Here is a 25390-nt window from a genome sequence, read left to right on the forward strand (position 1 = left end):
GTGTATTTGTATTCAAAGGGAAGGGATGAAATGTTCAAAAGGTAACGTCCAAACTTGCAAAGTTGTAGAGGCTCTAGGCACAAATTGGACAAGGTGCCGCTAAGAAATGACTAAATGAATTTTTTATTGTTATTAATTACGGAAAAGAGGAAAAGAGAATCAGACCGAATGCCAAAATTTGAAAAGTGTAGGAGGGTGGTGTGGGAGCCGAACCATCTTCGAGATTACGGGCGGCGAGCGGCAACCTGATTGGCTACGAAGATTGCCGAGCACGGCCGAAGGCCTACTCGCCGCTTGGTAGGTGTTGACGGCGGTTTGACAAACAGCAGTTTTTGGTGAAATGTGGTCCGGAATATCTGGGCCAATCTGTTCACTCCCTTGCAATTAGCAGATTGGCAACAGGTGACACAACCAATAATCGGAATTTATTGCTACATCATAGCAACAATATAGCAATAATTTCCACGCCTTCAAATGAGGGAGTGAGGCAATACGCATGGCAAATATAAATATAGCAACATTCCTACGATTTTATGTCCATCTATAGGTATCCTTGCTACTTGGGTTACTTACAGAATGGTTTCCTTAACCTTGACGCAGAAGTAATTGCTGAAGAGCTTTTAAGGAAACGTTACCGTAACCTTTCCGCGAAATTAAATTAGCAAACCTTTCCGTCATAGGGTTATGGAAGCCTTACCATGAACACCAATAACACCTTATTACAAGCATTTCCAATTTAACGTTGATGTAAGCGTTCCATGACAGTGTTTCCGCTAACCCTTTGCTACCTTACCTTACGGCAACCTTGACGCGCCAAGGGCAAAGGGCAACCATTGTATGGAACATCCTTCGGAAACGTCGACGCAACGTTACCGGCTAAATGCTCGCCGCTGCCTTTCTGGAGAAAGGGTTCTGCAACGATTCACCGGTAAGCATTCCCGTCTTGCTCTCCGTCAAAAGGTTACGGTAAAGTTACTGCGGAGTCCCTTTTGAAGTGTTTCTCCAATCAAGGCTAACGTAAGGTTACCGTGGCAAAGTTTCTCAGAACCCTTTTATATCTAACGTTACGGCAACCTTTACGCGCCAGGGGCAAAGGGCAATCGATGCATCGGCATTTTCGTGGAAACGTCCGCGCAACGTTACCGGCTAAAGTCATTGGCGCGATAATGGCACTCGCGGCAAGGCTACCTCAAAGTTATAGTGGCACTCATGCGGAAATTCTTAGGAAAGGGGTCGGCAACGTTGCCGAGGAAATGGTTGCTCGAACGGCAAGGTTACCAATACCTTGCCGTCAGGTTGCCGATCTCGTGCCGTACCGTTACGGCAACGCTGCCGACGCGTAAGCATCCAGGATTGCCGGAAACGTTGCCGCGGTAACATTTCCGGTAGCCTTACCTCATTTCCACGGCAAGGTTACAGTAATGTTACGCTAGGGTTTTTTTTCTATATGGGATGGGTTTTCAAACAGCGTTTCATCCAACTTTTGTTGGTGGTAGCAGAAAATCTTGCGTGAAAGCCAGAATTTAACAAAACCCCTTAGTAAACATTCGTTTTTCAGGAAATGTGTGAATATTTTTCCTTCAAATTTTCAGATTCTGTACATCAGTATTCGAAAGTCACAGGCGCCAACGCGCCAAATGCGCCTAAAAAATGAAGGCTCTGCGCCAACGTGGCCTCTAAAAATTGCCCCCTAAAAATCTGAATTTTCACATTAGGTGATTATTCGAAATTTTCAGCACACAAGTGAAAGCTTTTTCTATTCTTCACGATTTCATTATTTGTGCTTTTGTCTTCCCCAAGATGCCTTTGCTTGCCTCATGTTTGTAAAAGCGTCATAATAATTAGTGCCTTCAATCTGAGCCTACGAAACAAGTCTCACACTCCGATCGATGCATATTAAATATTGAATTTCTTGATTGATTCTGAATTAACGGTTACCGACCGCTAACTTCCAACTCCTCTACCCCCCCCCCCCTTCTTTCCATTCCCATAGGTCATTTTAAATGCTTTATTTTTTATATTCAAACTATTTTTAGAACTCTCAGCGGTCTGAAATATATAAATTTCAGAAAACTTAATAATTCCTCATGAAACATTACAGGGATTATCCAACTATTCTAGTTGAATTTAGTGTGTGCTTGACGTAATTTAGAGACAAAGTAACATAAAGAGCAAAAATCAACACGAGGAAACGAGCATTTCGTGGAAAATACATAAACATAAACAAAATTAAAGGTACGAAATAAAAAACACAAACTGACTGTGGTAAACGCACGGGTCGTAAGCCAGTAAGTTGGAATTTTAGAGAAAGTGCATTACAAAGTAGCATTTAGCTGAAAATCTGAATACAGAGGGAAAATTGCTCATATGAGTACAATTCTTCCTGAATGAGATACGCTCTTTGGTGCAACTCATCACAAGAAACGATTATACAGGAAGGCAAGAGCAGATGCGATCCGGGCTTACTGGGACAATTTTCATAGTGCAGCGCTTCTACCTCAATTTCCTGATACCAAGCTAGGAGAGGTCGTGGAAACCAGCCCGAGACTTGGGCAAGCGGTCACTGACGACGAATAAACTTGCGCCATCTAGTGAGCTAGACAGCTAGCCATCTAGTCACCTTTAAATTGATTTTTAACGCACGTCGGCTAAAAATTACAACTTACTGAAAAAATACCTGAAACCAAAATTAATTATTGAAAGTTACATGATATCGCATCCAGAGGCCATAACTTTGCAGAAACTCTCACGGTTGAGGCCTTACTCCCCTTACCCTACTCCCTTTCATTTCACAGAAAAAGGTCATTATGAAGCACGAGAGAGCCAGTCTAAATCCCTGCAACACAGAGCCCCCCCCCCCCCCCCCAAGACCCTTTATTTTTGTTGCATAGATTCCATCATTGATAGCGCTGTCAACTAATAATTCTAGGATGGCAGGAAAACTTGTATGCGTACCAAAATATCGTATTAAAAGCTTCAAAATTCCGAGCCTCATTATGGTCATGGTCACCCATGGAAAATGGTAGGGAGTAATCATGGATTCTTCTGCTCCTCTCGACCTGCGGGCCGATTATTAAAAGTTTAAAGCAGCCCGATAAGATATCAAACTGCAATATATTGCATGATCAAGATATGTCCATGGGGCTATGACTTGTCGTGTCAGGTCGACATAGTTTCCATAATTGGACCTCAGTCCCGGCCATATTGTGGAAAAGTTAATATATAGCGTTTTCAAGTTTTTTGGATCCAAAGGTGGGAACAGTGTTGTTCATGCCCAAAAATATCATATGAAAAAAAAAACCCTAAAAATTATGGATTCTGACTATCGCCAGGAGGACATGGCAAGGCAGCATTTAAACCAGCCCTGTAGGTCTAATGGTCTAGGTCAATAGGACCCGGGTTCGTATCCCGGTAGAGGCGTCAAATCCAGAATCCTCATGGCACTGACGAGTATCTGCAGAAACAGATTCTACAAGGCCCCAATCCCTGAAAATTTGAAAAGCCTGGAGCATGGATGTTCCTCTCACCGTGATGTCTGCGGTCAATAAATCTGTCCTGCAGATGGCTGTAGGTTCCCAAGGGACGAAGCCAATTGGCCAGAAAAAAAGAGAAAAATATGGATTTTTCCAATCCTACAGGCTCCATCATAGGTACGGTTTTTTTACTTTTTCCGGATTGAGAGGGGGAAATAGTGTAATGCCGTGCTAAGATAAACCGCCGTATGAACCTTCAGACGTTGTCGAATTTCCTTTGATAAAACACGAATTTCCTGGTGAGTCCATAAATATTTTTCTTCCAATTTTTCAGCTAATTTTGTTTGCAATTCCTCCTAAAGTTCCTGAAAATATCGAGGAAAAATACTCGTGTATTTCCTCAAAAATCAATATTTTATGTGAGGAAACTTGGCAACTCTCGAATGTTCGTACGGCGTTTTTCCTTAGCGCGGTAAAGTAGGCACCAACATATATTTGAAAAAGAAAATCAAAATTCTAAGCTCCAGATGGTGATTCGGGAGGCATGGATTTTTCCGCAGTGGCGATTTTTGAAAGTTGTCAACACTGTTTTACCTCCATTTAAATGTATGTAAAACAATCGATTCTTGGTGAGGCGAATTGTCTCACTTACAGTCAAAATTTTTAATGGATTTATATGGCGGAAAAACAGTGATGCCAACTTTCAAGAATCGCCCATGATTTTTCGTCTCTTTTCGCCTATCCTCATAAGTAATAAAATCTATCATTGATGGCGCGTTTTTACTCTTCTTGGATCAAAAGGAAAAGAAAATTGCACAGACCCTGTAGTTAATATCGTGGTAAGAAAACTGAAAAGTCCTAGCTTTAGATGGTCACCTACTTCAAACGGAGGGGGGGGGGGGTGTCTTACTGGTGGAAGAGGGTTTATCATTGATAGCGCGTTTTTGCATAGAGAAAAAAAAGGCGTTTGCATTTCGGGCATCTTGGACTTTTTTTGATGACGTAGGTCGGTACGGCGACTTTTATCATCGATTTTCTTGGAAATTGTGTAGTTTATGGAAAAAATGCATTCTACCTAAAGTGTTTGAAATGACATCATGAGTTGATTTAAGCAAAAAAATCTGACGTTATGGTCCGTTTCTCATACTTCAAATTCCGGATTTGGCTGACCAGGTTGTACCGACCTACGTCACAGGGTACACAATCCTCAAGATGCAAACACCTTCTTTTTTTCTCTATGGCGTTTTTGCTTTTCTCGGATCAAGAGGGAAAGAAAATTGTACCGACACTTTAGGTAATATCGTGGTAAAAAAGAAATTTAAAATTCCTAGTTCCAGATGGTCTTATACTTCAAAAAGAGGGGGGGAGGTTGTCTTATCGGCGAAGGGGGGGGGGGGGGTGATGTTTCATTAAGTACGCCAAGATGCCTCACATACTATTTGGACGGTCCTTAAGGTAGAGAATAAGCACAATTTGAACGCAACATTGCGTAAAGTTTCATAGTATCGATGACAAACGTGCGAAACCACGTATCTCCATTGCAGCGTCTCAAAATTTCTGCTATTTTATTTTTTCGAAGAGGGTCAAGTTAGCGTATTACCTTGAAATCCATACAGAATATATTTTGTTGACAGAGAAGAAAAATAGAGGAAGTTTTCAAGAAATTTCGTTGGCTGGTTTTAGAAAGAGGCTGCAACGGCAAATGACAAAAAAAAAAACAATAAAATAATAAGTATAAAATAAAAAAAAAATATTATTTTCGATTGCGACGTTGCAGCACTCCGCTCACATCTAATGATCTAAAAGAAACCCAGCTATCAGTTTCTCTGAAAATTTTTTATGGATTATTTTTCCTCCCATCGAAATGTCCTCAAAGAAATCAGAATAATTTTTGTCCTTTATATACTTTAAAAGTTATTAAATCTTAGCGGAGGATTCAAAAAGTGGAAATTAAGCTATGCATTTTGAAACCATAAACAGCCATCGATATGCATGCATGCCTGGCAATAATTCAGTAATGCGTTAGTTTTTGTGATTCTCGTCGTCTTCGTTTAATATTAGAGATAACTTCCAAAGATGACCCCCCAGAGAAAATCTGATTTTAAATTCAGTTTCAGCGCATCAAATTCGTCAGGGTTCGACATTTCCACCACCGGATGTGTCAATAAATCGGCCCGGCAGAAACGATTTCTAAATTCTGTGCAAAGGAAAGATAACGCGAACAGGGTTCATCCTGTTGGTAGCGGGGAAGGTCTGTCGAGCTTGCAGAAAATCTTCCCCTCCCCCCGTCGCCGCCGCCAGCACCCCGCCATCTTGGATCCCTGCTCCTTCTAGAAAATCAGTTGCCGAGAGAACGCCGCCGGCGTAGTCGCGTGCTCCCGTGGTCGTCGCGTGTCGCTCAACCGTTTTCACTCATTTTGCTGCTAAAATCTCTCACCCCTCGCATCCATTCTTGAGTATTTCGCTTTTCAAACATCGTACTAGTCTTTCCTACGAATTTTCGATGAGATTTCGAAGGAATTGTGACGCGTTTCGTGAAGAATAAGCGATCGTAACGAACCGGCAGATTTGGTTTCCTCTCTCCGCGGCGATTTCGTGAAAGTGTGTGTAAACGGTGTACTGTTAAATCTCTCACCCTTCACATTTATTCGTGAGTATTTCGCTTTTCAAACATCGTACTAGTCTTTCCTACGAATTTTCGATGAGATTTCGAAGGAATTGTGTCGCGTTTCGGGTTTCGTGAAGAGTAGGCCATCGTAATGAACCGGCAGATTTGGTTTCCTTTTGTTTCCTTTCTCCGCGGCGGTTTCGTGAAAGTGTGTGGTCGGATTTTGCTGTGCTTCCCCTGAAAAGTTTCGCTTGTAATCTCGCCGTGACGATAATTTTCAGCACGTGTATGAACGATTCGTGGTTAAACGGAACTTGATATGTACACTTTTGATCTCGCCTTCAATCTCCTCGTGAAATTGACTCATGGTGCGTGAAATTTCGTAAATGTCGCGATTCGGTCGTGTGTTTCTGCGGACTTTGGACATCTCGTGTTTCTGATTTGGATTGAAAATTTGGCCCATGCAATTACCTCCCTCTGTCACAACTTGGTTTGGCTGGTTCTGGATCAAGGTTTGAGATTCATTTCGTACATACTTCTGATTTAAATTCTGCCCATTTATTGAATAATTTATCATTGTTAATGTCTCAACGTATTTGACGTATTGTATTGGATCTTAATTTATTTCCTCTTTCATTGATTTGTTCTTTCCCTCCTCCTTTTTGTCTTAGCGTGGTTTTTGACAGTTTCCTATCGAAAATTCTGGTACACTTGACGAACGTAGTTGAATGGGCGAAGTAGCTGTAGTGGTCGACGTTTATAATTTTGATTCGTACTTCAGCGATGCTGATTGTGAGTAGGAAATTTCTTATTGCCCTTCAGGGATTTTCTGTGCAGTAGGTACATCGGTACTATCATTTTTGAAGCGAGAAAAATCGCATGAAAAATATTCGATTGATCCAGTGCCTAGTTTCAATGCATCCATTGGTCCTTTCTTCCCAGGGGAGTTTTTTTTCGAAGGTAGAAGTTTCCTCGAGTTGCAGAGAAGAAGTGTCCTTCGGTTTTTCGGAGAATTTTGATAAAATTCACATGCCTCTTTTCAAAATTGATTCTGCTCCAGGCAGAGGAAACCGTCAAATACTGTCGGAAAAATTGGTCAGTTTTCACCTTGATTGCCCTTGTCGTTGGTCGCTGAAACCAACATTCCGCGAAAATTATTTCAAGTTAAGCATGTCTTCTTATCCATCCCGCTTATCCTTATTAGTATGAAACTCCACCATTTGTCCAAGAAACTGGTTGTACCCACGTTTCTCAAATTCCGTGGCTATTCTGCTCACGATAACCAAAGCTATTTGTATTTTTGTCAGCTTTTTCATAGAGGAAACTCCCTAACCATGTATTTCGATTTGCGATGTTGCAGACAGCCCGTCATATTTTATTTCTTAGTTGGTAAACGACTCAACAACATTGCTTAAAAACTCCCATGGATTCTTTTCTTTGTGCGAGGAAAATTCTGAAAAGAAACTTCAAGGAATATTGTCAATTTGTTCTCATTCAAGAAAATAAAATTGTAGCGGAGATTTTGAAACACCGCTAACGAAATTAGTCAATTAGCCTCAATCAGATCAGAGATGTATGCATTTTTTCGACCATAGCAATTGAGACCGAAAATTCCTGACGCCTTGTACCAGATCAATAATTAGATCAGAGTAATATAGAGAGAGCTGATGAAACAGGAGAGACTTTGTTTCAGCATAGGTACTCAAAGTATGTTTCCCGCCCAAATCCAAAGGGACTCGTTTCAGCATAGGTACACCAAGAGAGTTTCCCGCCAGAATTGAATGAAAGGCTGATTAGGCAACATTGAAGTGTTCCACAGTTTTGATCAGGATCGGCCGATCGGCAGGGAAATGAATTGGCGGCGCGGCGGTAGGGCGGCAGGCGGCTTATCTTTGCTCACCTCACGTAACCAGCGACCCACCGGATGTCTGCGTCCCTGGTCTGGCCGACAGGCTGGCACCTCTTTTCTCCGAATTCTAGGCTCTCCCCAATATTTCAGCCGATTTCATCCAACCGATTCTTATCTCTCACTCCGTTCTCCCGTCAACTCACTTTTGCCTTTTGACAGTCTGCCGCATCGGCCCGCATCGTGTCTTTTTCAGTCGAACTCATACTTCCTCCCCTCTTCTTCAGCAAACGTTGTTCAGAAAAGTGTCGACTCAATTCTCAACTCTCGTTCTTTTGTCGCCCGTTACCGCTTCCTCCTCTCTCGCTGTTTCAGTCGTCAAATTCATGATCCTCCCCTGACCGGTGCTAGTACTTTACCCCTCTCCCTTCCCTGCCTTACTGGACGGTAGATGTCGATAAGCGGCTTTCGGATTCCACTATGAGTAAAAGCATTGATTTGTCTTGCTCAGGAGAAACTCCTATAAATGAAATTTGGATTTTCTAAGAAACATTGGGATAAAGTCTTCCAATTTTTCAGAGAATTTTTTTCGCAATTCATATGTACCTAATTGGCAATTTAATAAATAAACAAAATACCAGGTCGAACTGTTCGGCATGTTTGAGAAAAAAAGCGTCATATATTACCCATCAATCACTTTAGAAAAATCTGGAGAGTCTATTTCTGAAATCTCCGACGGATAAAGTCTCCCTAATTTTCGAGGTATTTTCAAGGAAAAATGAACCCAATGTTATTTTCCATAAGGGCCCCAAAAAGTGGGCACCAGACGGATCAGCCAATCAGAGACGACTCGTGAAAGTAAGGAGTGCCAATTGGCCCGCAATTTAAATTTCGAATCTTGTTTTCTCTTTGCGGCTTTGTTTTCCCAGTGAGGCAGGTAGTGGAGAGGGGGAAAGAACTTTCGATCAAAAGAAGATCATGAATTTCATAACTAAGTAACAATGAAAATGGAGGAATTGGTGGCGTGCAATGTCGTAGATCGCTTTCAGTGGACGTGTCATGAAATCTTCTTAGCGTCCGGAGCTATGACTTTTCACAGATCGTTTTATTTCACAAAATTGCAATATCTCCACTGAAAACCATAATGTGTAATAATGACCACTTTCAGATGCTCCAAGTGTGATTAAAATCAGGTCAGGCCAGGTATCCACAGTTTCCAAACTTCAGGATTCTAGGCAGTTTTTTCATACATCCTTTTCTTCTTATCGTGCTCCTCTGTCACGGCTTACCTATTTCCATTTAGATTTTTTCTTCAGTCCTTGAAGTTCTGCTGCCTCATCGCAAGAGCTCCTAATATTTGGGTTGTCTCCGTAACAACCTAGCAGGTGTAATCTCCCTCCAATCATCTTCCTCAATTCCTCTACTCCTTATTTTCTACCCTCTTTATTTTTTATGTTTTCTTCCTTTTATCTCAATTTTCTTCCTTTTCTCCTCCGTTTTCTTCCTTATTTTCTTTTTTCTCTCCTTCATCTCTCTGTTTTATTTCTTTAATCTCAATTTCCTTCCTTGTTCAGCTCTTTTCTCTGTTTTCTTCTCCTCTTTCTCAGTTCCCTTCCATTCCTCTTTTTCTGCTTTCTTCCTTCTCTTCCTTTTCTTTCTCTTTTCCTCTCTTTTTTCTCTTTATTCTCTCTTTTTTCTCTCTCTTCTCTCTTTTTTCTCTCTTTTCTCTTCCTTTTCTCTCTTTTTTCTCTCTTTTCTGCCTTTTTCTCCACTTCCTCTCTACAGGGTGTCCGGAGGTTAACGTACTTAACTTTCAGGATCGATTTTTCGGCTCAACATATGACTATTTTTCCTATACTCGTATATCTGAAATCCCTTCATAAGTGAGCTAGATGCGCTTCCAAAGTTGGCATATTTTTCTTTCAAATTGATGTAACTCTTCGTTGTTTTGTCGTGAGTGGCTGCAACTGTGAGTTTGGAGGCATTTTTTAACGTACTGTTCATTTTTTGTGTTTTTAAGAACGCACGTCTTCGGCAACTGACGTTCCGAGAGTTCCCCCAATTTTAAAATTGCGATAACTTTTATGATAGATGATATTTGGAAAAACGGATTACAGCACGTAAGAGAGCGCGAAAAATCAAGGCCACAAAGCACTGCATATAATTTTCCGAATACGCGTCATTTCGACGCAACAGAGCAATGAAAAAGTTTCATATTTTCAAATCTCCTTGCCGGGTAGGCAATTTTCACTGCAGGGACTGTCAAAAAAATTGCCTCCTGAGAAGTGGACTTTGAAAATCCGAAAAGCCGCGTTAGCTTCGGGATTTTTGAAGCCCACTTCTCTGGAGGCAATTTTTCTGACAGTCCCTGAAGTGAAAATTGCCTACCCGGCAAGGAGATTTGAAAATATGAAACTTTTTCATTGCTCTGTTGCGTCGAAATGACGCGTAGTTGGAAAATTTGTGCAGTGCTTCGGAGCATTGATTTTTCGCGCTCACTCACGTGCCGTAACCCGTTTTTCCAAATATCATCTACCATAAAAGTTATCGCAATTTTAAAATTGGGGAACTCTCGGAACGTCATTTTCCGAAGACATGCGTCCTTGAAAACACGGAAAATGAATAGTACGCTGTAAAATACCCCCCTAGACTTACAGTTTCAGCCACTTATGACTTAACAACGAGAAGTTAAATCATTTTGAAAGAAATAAAAATGCTAACTTTGGAAGCGCATAGCTCACGTATGAAGCGTTCTCGGGTGTATGTGTATAGGAGAAAATAGTCATATTTTGTGCCGAAAAATCGATCCGGAAAATTAAGTACCTTAATTTCCGGACACTCTGTTATTGTGGAGGTGGTGCATGGTAGTCTAGTAAAGCATAGTAGTCTAGTAGTGCATGGTAGTGCAGTAAAGCATAGTAGTCTAGTAGTGCATGGTAGTGTAGTAAAACATAGTAGTCTAGTAGTGCATGCTGGTGGTGGTGATGGAGGTGTTTTGGGGGGGGGGGGGGGGGGGATCGAGCCAAGGGTGCATCTCCATGGTTCATCCGACGATCGGGTGGATGGTCTGCCAAGCAATCCGCCGGGCGCTCTGTCACCTGGTGACAGAGCGCCCCGGGGGGCTGTTTGACGTACCCTCCATTCGGCAGTCTGACGAACTGTCAAGACGCACCTTCGACTCCAAGGCCCTCGTTACACGAACAAACAGCGAGCAGATCCTCACCCGAGTGGAGGTCACCAACGTTCATCGATGCTTATCGGTGAGCATTGATGAGCTCCACTCGGACGGGGATCCGTTGGCGATTGTCCGTGTAACGAGGGCCTCGGGTGGCCATGCGTGTGGTGGTGGTGATGCAGTTGCAGAAGCCCGGGGGTTTTGGGGGGCACCGTCCATAGGAGGTCAGCGCCAGCAGGTCTGGGCACGGGCCTGCGGATGGGATCCTCGCCGGAGCTGCACGAGCGACGATCGTCGTTGCACGTCTCGACCGCGAGAGGCAAGTCGCGATGAACACAACTCGGGTTCCCGGGAACCCGGGTTCAGCGGAACCGTTTTGAGGCCTTATAAGATTCACCTCCAGGCATTATACAATACACCTCAAGGTCGTATACGGGTGGATTTCAGCTAATGGGAGAAAATATGGGAAAGACGTGTAACTGGTTGCTCAAAACTTTCAATTATAATATTTTCTCTCAATGTTTGGTTTTTTGCGTAGAACCAGGTCACACTAACCACGAAAAAATTCCTAAGGAGATTTGATTAACTCTAATCCTTTTTTTCGACGTGCTAAACAGTGAAAATGTCAGTTTTGTGACGTGTAACTCGGGGGGTAATCAATGTATCAAATCGCTGTATAAATAAACCAGGACCTTTAGCGAGCTTTGTCTAATTTTTTTAAAGTATTGAATGTATATTGTTTGATATAATATGCATTAAAACACCAGAAAACTATATGATTCAATTTAATTTGAGACTTGAAGCGTGTAACTCAATATCATGTCAGTTTGGTGACGCCATGCGTTTTAGTTTGTGGCCACTCAAGAGATAGCGCTAGTGTGCGGATTAAGGCATGACTGAGTGCGGAAGGGGGAACGAACAGACGTGTACCTGATAAGTCCACTTATTTCTTCCAATTTCAGCATAATTTCAGTTTTTTCCATGAATTTTGGAGTGTCTCACTTATTCAATGTCAGTTTGGTGACGCTGTTTTCCATCAAAAATTTTGGTGGAATATGTGAGCAAATATTTTTTTCTTACATCTACAGGTGGCCTCTCGACCTTAACTCAATTATTCGTTCGATTTTGTACTGTAAATTGGCAGGAAAAATTAATAACAGCAAAATGTCAGTTTGGTGACGTCACCAAACCTGACATGTCCAAACCAAACTGACATGTCAAGCTTGGTAAAGAAAAATAATCGTGAAGAATTGCGATGCACGTAATTAAATCCTATAGTATGGAGCTTTAAGATAATAGAAAAGTATTCTATAGCTTGATACGGCCAAATCACTTTTCAACTTTTTTTCAGAACCATTTTCTCCCATTAGCTGAAATCTACCCATACCCAGGCACCCACTATGACAACTAAAGAAGACATTATGACATGACATATGACACTATGACATTAAAATTAAATTACTCATTAAGACACCCTGACGAATGGAAAGCTCTATGACAACGAAGCTTTCACATACCATGGTCATTTACGATTTTTTTTTCTGAGGGGGGGGGGGGGGCGTGGTAATTGTTGCCGCGGAAAGTTCGAAGTTACGGACGCGGACCCTTAACTTTAAGTCCCGGGTACTTTAAGGGATGAAAATCCTTGTTTTCTTTACTTTTATTTTCCTGCCATGAACTCTAATTTTATTTGCCCGTAAAGTTCCCAAAAGGAAGATAGAAATCATTTTTCAATAAAAATAATCCGTTGAAGTTTTGGATACCATTGCCGCGTATCCTAATCCTTGACAATTTTAAAGTATTCATATCCACATTTGTAACGCATTTTTAGAGCTTTAAAAATCTGCATTTGAATCCTGCTATCCTACTTACCGTACTCAATGAACCTACATCTATTATTGCTGTCATCCATGCCGAATTTAAATCTGAAGCTTTATAAATTCCAGATACCCTTGAACTTCCGTTGGCTTGAAATCTCCTTTACATCACCTTAAGAGAAATGCACAATTGCACGAACTACATAGCCCCAAAAATATGAACATTACAGAATGCAAACTGAAATCATTAAGAAGGACTAGGATAGTAGGTTTTGCGCCGGAAAAGGCTTATTTTCAGCTGCGCCAAAAACTATAATTGTTTGGCTACCTAATCCCAGATGCTCGTAAAGCGATTCCCGAAATTTCTAGACAGCATTTTTGTCGAGTTGGTCTCACGATTACTTCAATAAGAAAGATTTGTAGCGAGTATGTTTTGAAGTTTTCATAAATGCAAGTATGGTAATCCAGAGATAAAGTATCTCAAGTTTTAGGATTCGTAGTAGTAATGTATCTATTCTTATTTGTATACAAATATGTGTGACTGTCCCGGAAAACTATAGGGTTGTATTTCCTTCTTCAGAGTACGCACTATTACGGTTTCAGTTTCCCCTCCAAAAGAAAGCAAGAAATAAATTAAATCAAAGTACACTTAGTAATTTTCTTCAGCGCGACCCGAGTAAGTTTCATCGAAATTAATTAAGCGCGCTCATATCTCACAAACAATGAACTTTTAATGATCTCCTTTTAAAACTATTGATATGTAAGTATGTAAATTGCAAATAAGGAGAGGAAAATTAGTTAAATTTTATGCAGCTAATTTTAATTGTAAATCATTCATACAGAGTCTGCAAAAACTTCATCTCAGTAACAAGTTTTTTTATTTTTCATTTTTTTGCCCTGCGATGGGGCTTTGGCCGTAATGCATCGGTACAAACAACCAAAGTAGCAAATAGAGAAATGCTCAACTCTGTGAGCTTAATCGCGCGAAACATTAACGCGTATTAGCGCCTACAAGACTGTAGGAATACTCCACGTATTGCGCCTAACGATCAGCGCACACTGAATCAAGTCAATCAGAGAGGTCGGACACGCGATTTTTTAATAAAACTGCAAAATGTTTAATTTGTCAAATTTAAATACTCAGGGGTGCCTCTTCGAGAAAATTTCTCGAGAAAACCATCGGAACCACTTTTCAAACCCCAAAGTTTTGTATGAACGGAGTTTTAAGCTTTTAAGGTTTCCAAATCTTGTCCGATCTCTCCCATTGACTCGTTCGACTGTGCACGGAGAAAAAAAGTTCGGCGTCAGTAACCGAACTTCGGTTGCCTGTGCCGCTATGATTGGTCCATATGGAACACCAATTATAGCAGTTCACTGAACTCCAGTTCTTCGGTAGAACGAGCCGAAGTTTCTCGGATGTCAGCACGAAGTTCTCGGTCCGGGGAACCGAACTTCGGCTCATCGTGCCGAAGGCTTCTGTACACCTAACCGAAATTCTTGGATGCACGAATCGAAATCTAGTGGATCTTATCAAGGTTGCATTAAATTCAGGGGGGCCCTTAGTATTGCTCTTAGCCAGGGGAGGGGGCCTTTTACCCAACCCCCACAAATAAATTAAAAAAAAAAAAAAAAAAAAAAAAATAGAAGGGTACTACAACGCCTGAACAATGATTTGATGGATAGAAATTTTTGCCTACATCGGGGATTGAACCTAGAACCTACCTAACACTAATCGAAGACCCTACCTACTGAGCTATGCCGGACGCTTGGGAGATGCAGCGAAAAACTTGCATTAATCTTCGAATTGAACTGTGGACAACCAGGATATATCTAATTTACATGGATTTGTTCGTTATTTTATTTTATTCTATTATTTTACTTCATTTTACTCTCTCTATGGAACATGAAAAAATGATGAAAATTAAAAAAAAAAAAACCTCAGATCAGATAGCAAGGAAAGGAACGAGGATAGAATACATACTCAAATTATAAACGCACATTATACTGTTATCAGTTCCCAAGTTCACACCAGATAATATCTTTTGCTCAATTTCAAGGCATTTTTTAAATGATAACAATCACTGCACTTAGCAAGGTACAAACAAGAACATAAGTTAGGTAGATAGCAAATAGATAATACCTATTAGGTACGAAAGGTCTACTAAGTATATAATTAAATTGAAAGTGCCCAGCATAAGGAACCATTTGTTATCACCAATAAATAAAATATGTACACTCCCTTACACAAACATAATAAATTTAAAATCATATCTACAATTGAAAGAAATCAGAGGAAAGGAGGACTCAAGCTTTCCTACACCGCATCATTCTCTACAAATGTAAAACTTGGCTATAGGTACTGATAATGTTGGAAATAAATGGATCAATTCTCCCGCAGACTTCCAATTCTCTACTCTTGACTCCTTAATAATAGCCAAACCAAAATAAAGCATGCAGGGAGACAAACATGAAGCTGTAACCGTTTCCATGAAATCTAGACATAATATTAACACTGCAACTGATAATGGGGCCATGCTAAGTTAGTGCATAAATTTACTTACAGACTTCTCATCCATGCCAATCACTGTAGCTCCGTAGTCTGCACTACGAGTTCTATGGGTTGAAACTGTACATCGAAGGATATTCTGCTAATGATCAAATTATAGTTTCGCAATTTAATTACAGTAAAGAGCTGGAAACTATAATAATGAACGATGCAGGCATTGATGTTTTGCAGGAGACGAAAGAATAAGTTAAAATAAAATAAATCAAGGTCAATGATAACCTTTCAGCAAATTGGAAACACAAATTCAACTTTGAGAACTTTTCCACTTACTTTAGAGTGACTAGAACTAAGCTATACAGAGAAAACCGTGTCATTTTGGGACAAAAGTAAGGTACATGAGATGAGAGTAGAGATGAACGTCTCTGGTCAGAAATTTGAAGTTGAGTGTAAACATTTTGAAATGTACAAATGGGCAATGAACTTTCTCTCTGGCATACCTAAGTCTTGTAAAGTAATTAAACTTCAAACCTGTCTTCTACAATTTGATCTGGATGTGACTTGGTTTCGTTCCTTTCCTAGATTATAAGCGGATAAGCGAAACGATTTTGTAGGTTAGGTCGATAAGAGAAAAAACAATTGAGTTCCGGCACTGAGAGAAGCTATGAGCTGATTTCTAAGTCGATATTCGAAGTTAACTGTATGATTAATGAGTCACTTGAGAAACAATTGTCACTTTAAATTCTACAATTGCGTGAAAACAACAAATAATGCGCACTTTCTAAAGTCCAGCCGAGCTGGATCAAGGCATTCAAGCGGACGGATTTTACTTGAAAAATTTAGAAATGGATAAGAATATGCTTTCGTGTGTGTTTAAAGTGTACGATAAGAGGAATTCGTAAACTCACATCTCGCAATCTTCGGATCGGACGCACTACGACGTAGTTTTGTTCCGAACGAAACAATGCCCCCCCAAACTAACAAAAAAAGAAAAAACTTCGCGCACAGATTTGCGGAGTCATCAAATTCCTGCGTTCAGAGACAGAGAGCGCTAGCGTCGTTCCCTGTCTGCTAAAGTCTTCGGTCACCTGATACGAATACCCAGTCGGCAAAACGAAAAACTTCGGGACGGAGAACGAAAAATGCTCAGATCAGCAGACGAAGGCCAATTTGGGACCACGGTGTGTTATGCCGAACACGCCCGCATACGCCCCCGAATATTCAGTTCCTCACGCCGAAGTCGGGCCTACCGAACCGGTCGGCGCAAATCCCCGAACTTTTTTTCTCCGTGTGCGGCATCAAGCGCATATGAGCGCCTACTAAACTATAGGAATACTTCACGCATTGCGCGTACACTACGGTGCGCGCCTGCTTGCGCGCTTTAATCGTGGACCCTTTGTAATTTCTCGGTGTGAAAGAAAAATGAATTCGAAGTCCTAATATTGCTGTGCTCAAGGAACATGAAATTGCTGAGTCACGATTGAATTTTTAGCCTTCCGTGACGCTAAAAGTAAGAAAACCGCTCTTGACTCATTATATTTTCAGGACATCTTTGAGAGTTTTCCGCCAAAAAATAAAAATTCGATTTCTTTCGACCCCAAATCGACGAAAATCGCTTTCTTAAAAATGCTCCCGTGGATTATTTTCCCTCGAATGGTCACATATCCGTTTAATTTTATCTCGAAACTCAGATGATACGAATTAGAGTCCAATTAAACTTCAGTAGCAAATATATGACGTTAGTAAACGAGTTGGTCCTGTATATACTTGAACAAATATAATGGAAGCATTCAGATTCTGTAGTTGCAGCCACGTGTAAAAAACAATCAACCCTCCGTTCAAGCTTTTATTCTCAACCCAGATTGCGGATGAACATTTCCCACCGTAAGGATATGAACGTCTCTATCTTTTCCTTGAAATTCGATTGAAAGTAAAAACATTTTTCCGAGTGAAAAACTGATCTCTAACGATTCTTAATGAGATTGACATCCTAGGCATACTTTTAAGTGCTTCACTTTATCGCTTCTTTTTTTCGGAAGTCATTCAGATTTTGCAAGTTTTTTCTGAGCCATAACATTCCAAGAGTGTTCGAATTTTTTAATTTTTTTTTTGGGGGGGGGGGGGTGCAAGTGGTGGGGCGTTTTTCGCTATTTTTCTTCAGTCATGCAGCTCCCATTTTTTGTGTCACATGATGCTCAAATGTTCGTCAGGATCCTCTCTTAAGTTGGAGCTTCGCTGACGCAATTAATCACTTCTTCATGAGATTTTCGAAATTAGGATCCTCTTTTAAAAAGTAGCTTCACTGACGCAATTAATCACTTCTTCATGTGATTTTCGAAATTTCCAATGTTTTGAAGTTTTTTAAATGAAACTACCTCGAGTATTCTTGAAATAATATGTGAATATTTGCGAAACTGTGAAACTATGTAACCAGGGGGTGCGCCCCCTGGCTGCTACGCGGCCCAATCCCCTGAAGGCACTCCGCGCCATCGAAGGGCCGTCTCGTGGCTCTTTTTTATGTCGCAGGCCATCTAGCCACTGAGCAACCTTCTGCGCTTAGCGGCATCAGTTTGGGGAGTTTTCTGCGAATTAGCTAACTTTTGTAACATGATTGTAAAACAACCTGGGCCCTACTTCCAAAATCTAATTAGAGCTGCCTCATTACGGGACTATTACCTGTCGATAGGCGCAAAATTCATTGAAATCGGTCCTGTAGAACGCTCAACAAACTGTGACAAAATTTGAGAAGTTACATCGTTTGAATGGGAGAATTCGCAAACTTTACCACGTACTATACGAAAACCTGCTCCATATTTCCAAATTTTAAATAAAGCGGGATCATTTAAAGATTACCTAGAGTTACCTGTCGGTAGCCGCAAAAATCATGAAAATTGGCCCGGTAGAACAAGCCAGAACCAAGCGTTACTAGAAATGAAAATTTAGGAGTCTTGAGAGCTTACAGTATAGGCAGCTAGCGAAGAAGCTTCGCAGAAACTTTAAATGAAATAATGTGTTTTAATTTATTCTGAAAGAAGAAAGAATAAAAAGTAAAACATGAGCGGAAACTTCGATCGAAATTCTTCATCGATATGTTTAGTTTTTTAGTTAGTTTGTTAGTTTTCTCGTTCAGTTTTTTTGAGTCAAATTTCCTAACTTTATCGGGAGAATTCGCGGTTACAGGCAACGACGGCTGTTGAGATACGGAGAGTGGGCTGTGGTAGATGGAACGCCTTCGCGGTTTTTCGCGGTCAAAATTTTTTTGACTTTTTTTGACTAATTTTTTTTACTTTTCGGAGTCTATCGTACACTCATTGATAGTAACGAGACGTAAGTTATTCGTTAGTCAGGGGCGAACTTGTGGGCCAAAAATTTAACCGGCAATATATCTAGGTCCATCAGTGCTTGAACCGGCCCGTTTTAGGTTTTTTTTTCCACGGTGAAAGAGTTTAACCGGCTCAAAATTATCCTGTGTATCGACTGGTCCACCGGAATACGTCGCGGTGTTTCCGCCTGCCGTTTCATTCCCCCAGTAATAATTTTTGATCAAAATTAACATTTTCTCAGGTGGATAAGTAAATGATGAAAGACTCTGAAAAGGCTATCGTGGTTAGTAACAAAAAAAATATTAACTTTTGTTAATTTGCCCCCCTCGTAACCTCTGTGTAGAAGAATTAGGAATTGTTCTCACAGCCTGGCCGAAATCACCGCACTGCGTGCGGGTAGAGACGAAACGGGCAGTGACGGCAATAACTGAACGGTTTATTTGAAGAAGGTGTACAGCCACCGGTTTTTCAAAACTTGGGTTTCGACGGAATATTCTTCCTTGAGGGTGGACACAACAATACGTACCACAGAGCGATTCTACCTTTATTGCTCCTTAAGTTTCTTTTTTTTATTAACATTTGAATATCTGCTTTTGTTGTAAAAGGCCGTAGGTCCCCAGCGCAGAACTGATACTTTTTAACTGTATGAACCACGAGTAAGGGCACAAACTACGATTTTTAACTTTTTCATGGAATACTCATGCTACCTATTTGATTTTTTTATAGTACTGCTGAAAATGACAGTACTGAGCGGTTTTGTAGGAGAGGGATGTATCCGCCAAAATTTCAAACATTTTAACAGGTTCTAAGGTTCTTGCTTCATCTCTCCGACCCTGCTTAAGGTTTTACTACAAATGGAATATAGAGAATTGGTTAATTTTTTCCTGCAGAAATATGAATAATTGTCGAATAGATAAGTTTTTTCATGTTTTCTCGAAACTTGCCTCCTGACAATAGCGTCCCTCTTCAAATAACCCGTTCAACCATTCTACATGCACGAAAAATAAGCTGATAATGGGTGTTCGGCTGTCAGGCTATTTTCTTCTCCCAGGAAATGTAATAACCAGGGCCAGACTCTTAGGAGTGGTAATCGTGCGTCTAGATCTACTAGTTGTAAGGTTACAATGCTCAGGAATCTGGTACTGGTCAGTAGATTTCCTGATGAGCATATAACACATAAGCACCTGTAACCAGACAGTCTAATACTCACCACTCCATAGACATTTTTAATCGTGTGTAAGAACTTAGGAATTGTACTCACAGCTTGGCCGAAATCGCCGCACTGCGTGCGGGCAGAGTCGAAACAGGCAGCGAGTACAAAAATTAGGTAGAATAAAAGTATTTTAATGAATTAAATTACAAAAGGATTTTTCTATCAAGACTACATCTCACATTCAGACACGCTGTCTGAGGATTTTGGTATCAGTCCATTAGATACGACAAAGTTGTCAATCAAACAATTACTATTAATGTATGGATTGCCTACCCGTCAGGGGCTGTCGGCGCGGAACTTGGTAGTAGGTAGGACTCGGTCCCGTCCCTTGCACTCTTTTGATAATTTTGGGGGTTATTTTATTTTATGCATCACTTTTCGTTATTCCATAGAAGCATGTGATGTCTACCCGGGATTTTCATTAAACATGGACTTTTTTGGACCCTAAATTTTTGCAACCATGCTCTCAGTTAAAATTGAACCTGCCCAAGTGTCCTCTTAAGATCGTCAGTGTTTTGTCTTATCTTTACATCGAGAAAAAACTAAATTAAAATTGAGAGAGCAGAGGAGGCAGGGACTAAATAAAAGCTTTTACTTCTATCAATAGACTTTATAATTCCCGTGCCAAAAGGTATCTCATGCGGGTATTGAAGAAACATTTCTCATAGTATCAGGAATTGGGCCGTGCAAGTATTACGTAAGGCATTTTGGCCTCATTTTTTACCCCCGGAGACATCCCCCTCACCCTCTTCAAATTATTCATGAAATATTGAATGAAACCGAATATTATACTGTATTATATACAAGCTGAATATTTGTTTAAAACAGAAACAAGTTCCCTTTTTTGAAGTGCAAAAGTTTCCGAAGGTTTGAGCTTGACCCCTTCCTTCTGAAGACCACAGCACGTTGCTGAATATTTTTCAATGACAGGTTTTTTTTTTTTTTTTTTTTTTTAACAGTTCTCTTGTTTTCACCAACTGAAAGAAGTGTCCACTTTTGCTCTCGAGTCTTCCCACTTTGTGTTAGTAACTTCATTAATCGATGCGAGAGCGAGCTTGTGAACTTGAACTGGGGTTGATTAAAAAGTTAGCCTAGGTTGTGCGGCTTGCATGCTCTTGCCTTAAAAAAATATGAAATATTTCACGGCGTCGTGCAACTTAATGAAATATTTTCGTGAAATTTCAAATTTCTCCAATCTTTTTGCCTTTCAAGGCACCCTGTACTAAACTGCCTATAGCCAGCAGGGGCTGTCTGCTGCTTTTTCCAAGTGCTCCCATCGTGAATCCCATTTTCTCGCCTGCCACGACCTACGAATTTTTCTCAAATTGCCGAGTTTGATCCATACGGACCTCTCCAACGTGAACTCTGGATGAAACTCTAATGTCATCTAAACATACTTTTGACCGGTCGGGGCGCAGTTTCAGCTTTCCAAGCGATCGAATTTGACTCAAATACTAGATGGGGTTATAAGATGCACACGAGTGCAACGTCGTCGCGCACCGTTTACCTGCAAAAATAATCCTGTTCTGAAGACTTCATTTAACCAGTGTGCCAACTTGTTTTTCAGGATTTCAACAATAGTAGTCGCCTCTCTGTTTCATGTCAACGCCATTTTTGAATCATTTAAAATACTGGTTTAAAATATAAAGCTGTACTTTGTGCTCAAAACTGACCACATCATCAGTTTTTTGGAGCATCTTTTTTTTTAATGGCAAACATTCTGAATGAGTGCTGAATATGAATTTGGTTATGAACTTTTTCGAGCAATGCTGTTCTCACTGCACAGAAAATTTTTGATGGATTATTTTTATGAACCAAGCACAATTGATATTTCGCAGCGATCTCTTTCATTTTTGCGGATTTTAAATTTTTGGCTGAACGTGAACGTCCAATGAGAACCACATAACAGATTTGTCTGGCCAATTTTTGTGTTGCAGTCAATCACAAGTGCTGAAAGTTCTTCAGCGTACGCTCTCACCAGCAAAACACAAGTTTTCTCTACGCACTATTACACAGCACAGTTAAAGTAATTTCAGCAGAAAAATGTCTTCTGTAGAGGTGACTTTGACAATGAAATGGATGAAATCATCCACACATTATCGCAGCTGCAATAATTTACACAAAAATTAGTATGCGAGCATCAATGTATACATTTTTATCAACATCAAAGTATTTTCGGAATTTTCAGGAAAGAGGATGCGTTTCCAGTAAATCTTAATTCGCTGACGCCGCGAACTCGAATCGTAGCGGGCAATGAACGGGCTCCGTGTAAAGCGCCTTCAACATCATAGATATACTTCAGACGGTACACATACGTGCTAATTGCCTATACTGAGCCTGCCGGCGTGCCTGCAACTGTACATCTAGTAAATTCCGCACACCAACCATTAAATAAAGGCTCGATAGGAGGAAGATTCCGAAATCACTCGAAGTTGGTGATCGATCGCCTTAAATCCCGAAAAATCAAGGAAAACCTCAAATAGGATGCTTCTTATTACAGCTTTCAATAATAGTAAGAATGCTCACGGATTGATCTCTTCTACAACGCGATAACAAGACGGAAAAAGTGCAGAGTCGATCGTCACCCGTCGTACGGAGGTTAATCCGGATAATCGCCAAACGCCGACAGGGTTGTAACTTCATCAAGATGAAAATTAATTCAAGATATGAAAATCGTACGAGGAGGTGCAGATTTCCAGAATGACGTATGTGTCGCACACCGGAACATTGCTAAGCCTACCGAAAGTCAATTTTTAATAATTAACATTTTGGAGTCGTTGATTAATTCATCATGATATTGCAACATTGACGAGAAATTCTGCATTCTGTTCTCGCAAGTGAATTTATCATACTTGCAGTCGGAGGATGCGTACTCAGTCTCGAAGTACCCAACGAAGTACGAAGTATTACACTCGGAGAAGCACTTAATTCTCAAAGAAGTCAGACTCTGAGAAGTCAGACTCGAAGAAGTTATACTCGAAGTTAGACTTATCTGCAACCTCGAAGGCGCCTCAAGCAATGCACCCCGGCTTCGTTGTGGTGGTAACTGTGGCGATTACTGAAACTGCGTTTTCAAATTGTCTCAATAGTGGCGCCAAATTTTCCCGGAACTGACGAGTAGATCTGCAGAAACAGATTCTACTCGGCCTTAATCCCTGAAAATTTGGAAAGTCAGGAGTATATACGCGCCAAAAATCTGCGGCATCAGTGCTTTCAATTTATCTCAATGATGGCGTCTAATTTTCACAGAACTGACGAGTGGATCTGCAGAAACAGATTCCACTCGGCCTTAATCTCTGAAAATTTGAAAAGCCAGGAGCATAGATGCGCCAAAAATCTGTGGCGTCAGCGCTTTTAAATTATCTCAATAGTGGCGTCTAATTTTCAGAGAACTGACGAGTGGATCTGCAGAAACAGATTCTACTCGGCCTTAATCTCTGAAAATTTGTGATTTTCTCTCAAAAATCTGTGGCGTCAGCGCTTTTAAATTATCTCAATAGTGGCGTCTAATTTTCACAGAACTGACGAGTGGATCTGCAGAAACAGATTCTACTCGGCCTTAATCTCTGAAAATTCGAAAAGCCTTGAGCATGGATGTGCCAAAATCCATCTGATGTGCACGGACAATAATAAATCTCAGTAATCAACACATGTTACCATTGCACGAAACCGGGGGACTTAGCAAGAAAACGCCCTCAGATACCATCAACTTGCCGTGTAGAAATTCTTCGTCGGTCTAGCTCTAGAGTCCGAAAACAACTATGCCAGCAGTCATCTGATAGGAGCCGTGATGATTTTGACATTAGTGAATAAGTCATCTGCGAGGAAAAATTTACTTGCAACGCACAGGAGCAAGTCGAAATTGGGTTCAATACCCACTGACCAGAGGCCTGCGAAAATATGGTTTTTAGCGACACTAGGATGAAGGAACGATTTTTTTTTTGGCCAACGATAAAGCTGCTGACACCATCTTATAGATTCATCGTGCCAGATCATATAGCAGAACTCTGTATAATTCAACGGAATGGAACATTTGCACCGTTTACTTTAGATAATCACTTAACAGAATCAGATTAATCGAAGGAAAAAATTTTATGGTAAACATATCATGTATCCTTGTTGGTGCATTCTGAAGGCTCAGCCCTCAATGATATATCCCTGAAAAATGAATGTATTCGCTGCACAAGAAATAGCTCGCCATGGATATGACGCATCGCTGAGAAGAGCCATTGCCCGAAATCATTGACTGAAATTGGAAACTGAATTGGAACTGAAACGGTCACTTCGATTAGACAAGACAAGAAGACAACCATTAGACAAGATTATTCCCGAAATTTTTCCTTGGATGAAGAAAGAAGATGAAGACTAGCAATTTGAAGGATCGCGCAACGTGAACAATGTGTGGATAGGAAGCATCGTGGCAACTTGTGGACGAAAGGTCGTAACGGTGCGGCGTAGATTTTGGGGTTTGATGGCGGATTATGGAAAAAAAGAAACATGATAAAATGAAGATAAAAAAAATGTAAAGAAGAAAAAAAAATTAAAGAAAGACAAAACATTAAAGAAAGAAAAAAATATTAAAGAAAGAAAAAAACATTAAAGAAAGAAAAAAAACATTAAAGAAAGAAAAAAACATTAAAGAAAGAAAAAAACATTAAAGAAAGAAAAAAACATTAAAGAAAGAAAAAAACGAAAAAACAGAAAAATGGAAAAGAAATAAAAAAAATGAAAAAAAAAATAAAAAATGAAAAAGATTAGGTATGTGTTTTAATGTATTTTTTTTTAGTTTGTAAATGAAAGTCTGTAGCTTAGAGCCAAAGGATTGTATCTACATATCTCTCATTTTAAGGCTTCTTGGAAAATATGGTTACACTCTCTACTCCCCATTTCTCGTTTTTTAATTTCCATTTTTAAATTAATCGTCCTCATTTAAGTTAACCAAATTTTTCAAACTTTTCAGTAACTAGCAAGCTTGATTTAGCATTCCGCACAAATGCCGTTATTTTAACTCTCCGAATGATATTAGTTACGACCGTTTGGCTCTGAGTAATGAAATAATGTATTATCCCTATCGAAAATCCCGCTATGAGGCTTTTCAGTTGTTTTTCGATGCATTTTGTGAACGTAAACTTTCCACGGAAACGCACGGTGAAAACAGCTCTTAGCTCAAACAGCGCTAGGACGTGCTGTTTTGGTAACAGTTATGATTGCAGCTTTGATAATAATGCTATTTTAATATTAGGGTGGGGCAGGCAGGTGGGAATATTGGGAAAAATCTCGATGGACCGGTCGATATTTAGCGTCAATTTGGATCGCGTTTGGCTCCTTCATCCGGCGAAATACAACTAAATTAGGCCGGCTCAAGCATTGATGGGCGGCCATTTTTTCAGTCGCAGTCCGCCTTTGTCTAGGGTCAAATTAATGGTTACCGT

General features: G+C 40.4%; 1 protein-coding gene across 2 annotated transcripts in view; it reads left to right on the forward strand.

Annotated features, from left to right (window-relative positions):
• Sol1 overlaps positions 1 to 25390 on the forward strand; it is a 307494-nt gene that overhangs the window by 3039 nt on the left and 279065 nt on the right. The window contains exon 1 of one of the 2 annotated variants that reach the window (XM_072299661.1): positions 5810 to 6593. The exons of the other annotated variant lie outside the window; for it this stretch is intronic. The gene's annotated coding sequence lies outside the window, so the exon portion shown is untranslated. Of the gene's footprint in view, positions 1 to 5809; positions 6594 to 25390 lie in introns of those variants that run through there. 2 annotated transcript variants of the gene reach the window in all.

Source organism: Bemisia tabaci, chromosome 4 (assembly GCF_918797505.1).
Source record: "Bemisia tabaci chromosome 4, PGI_BMITA_v3".
Taxonomy (NCBI): domain Eukaryota; kingdom Metazoa; phylum Arthropoda; class Insecta; order Hemiptera; family Aleyrodidae; genus Bemisia; species Bemisia tabaci.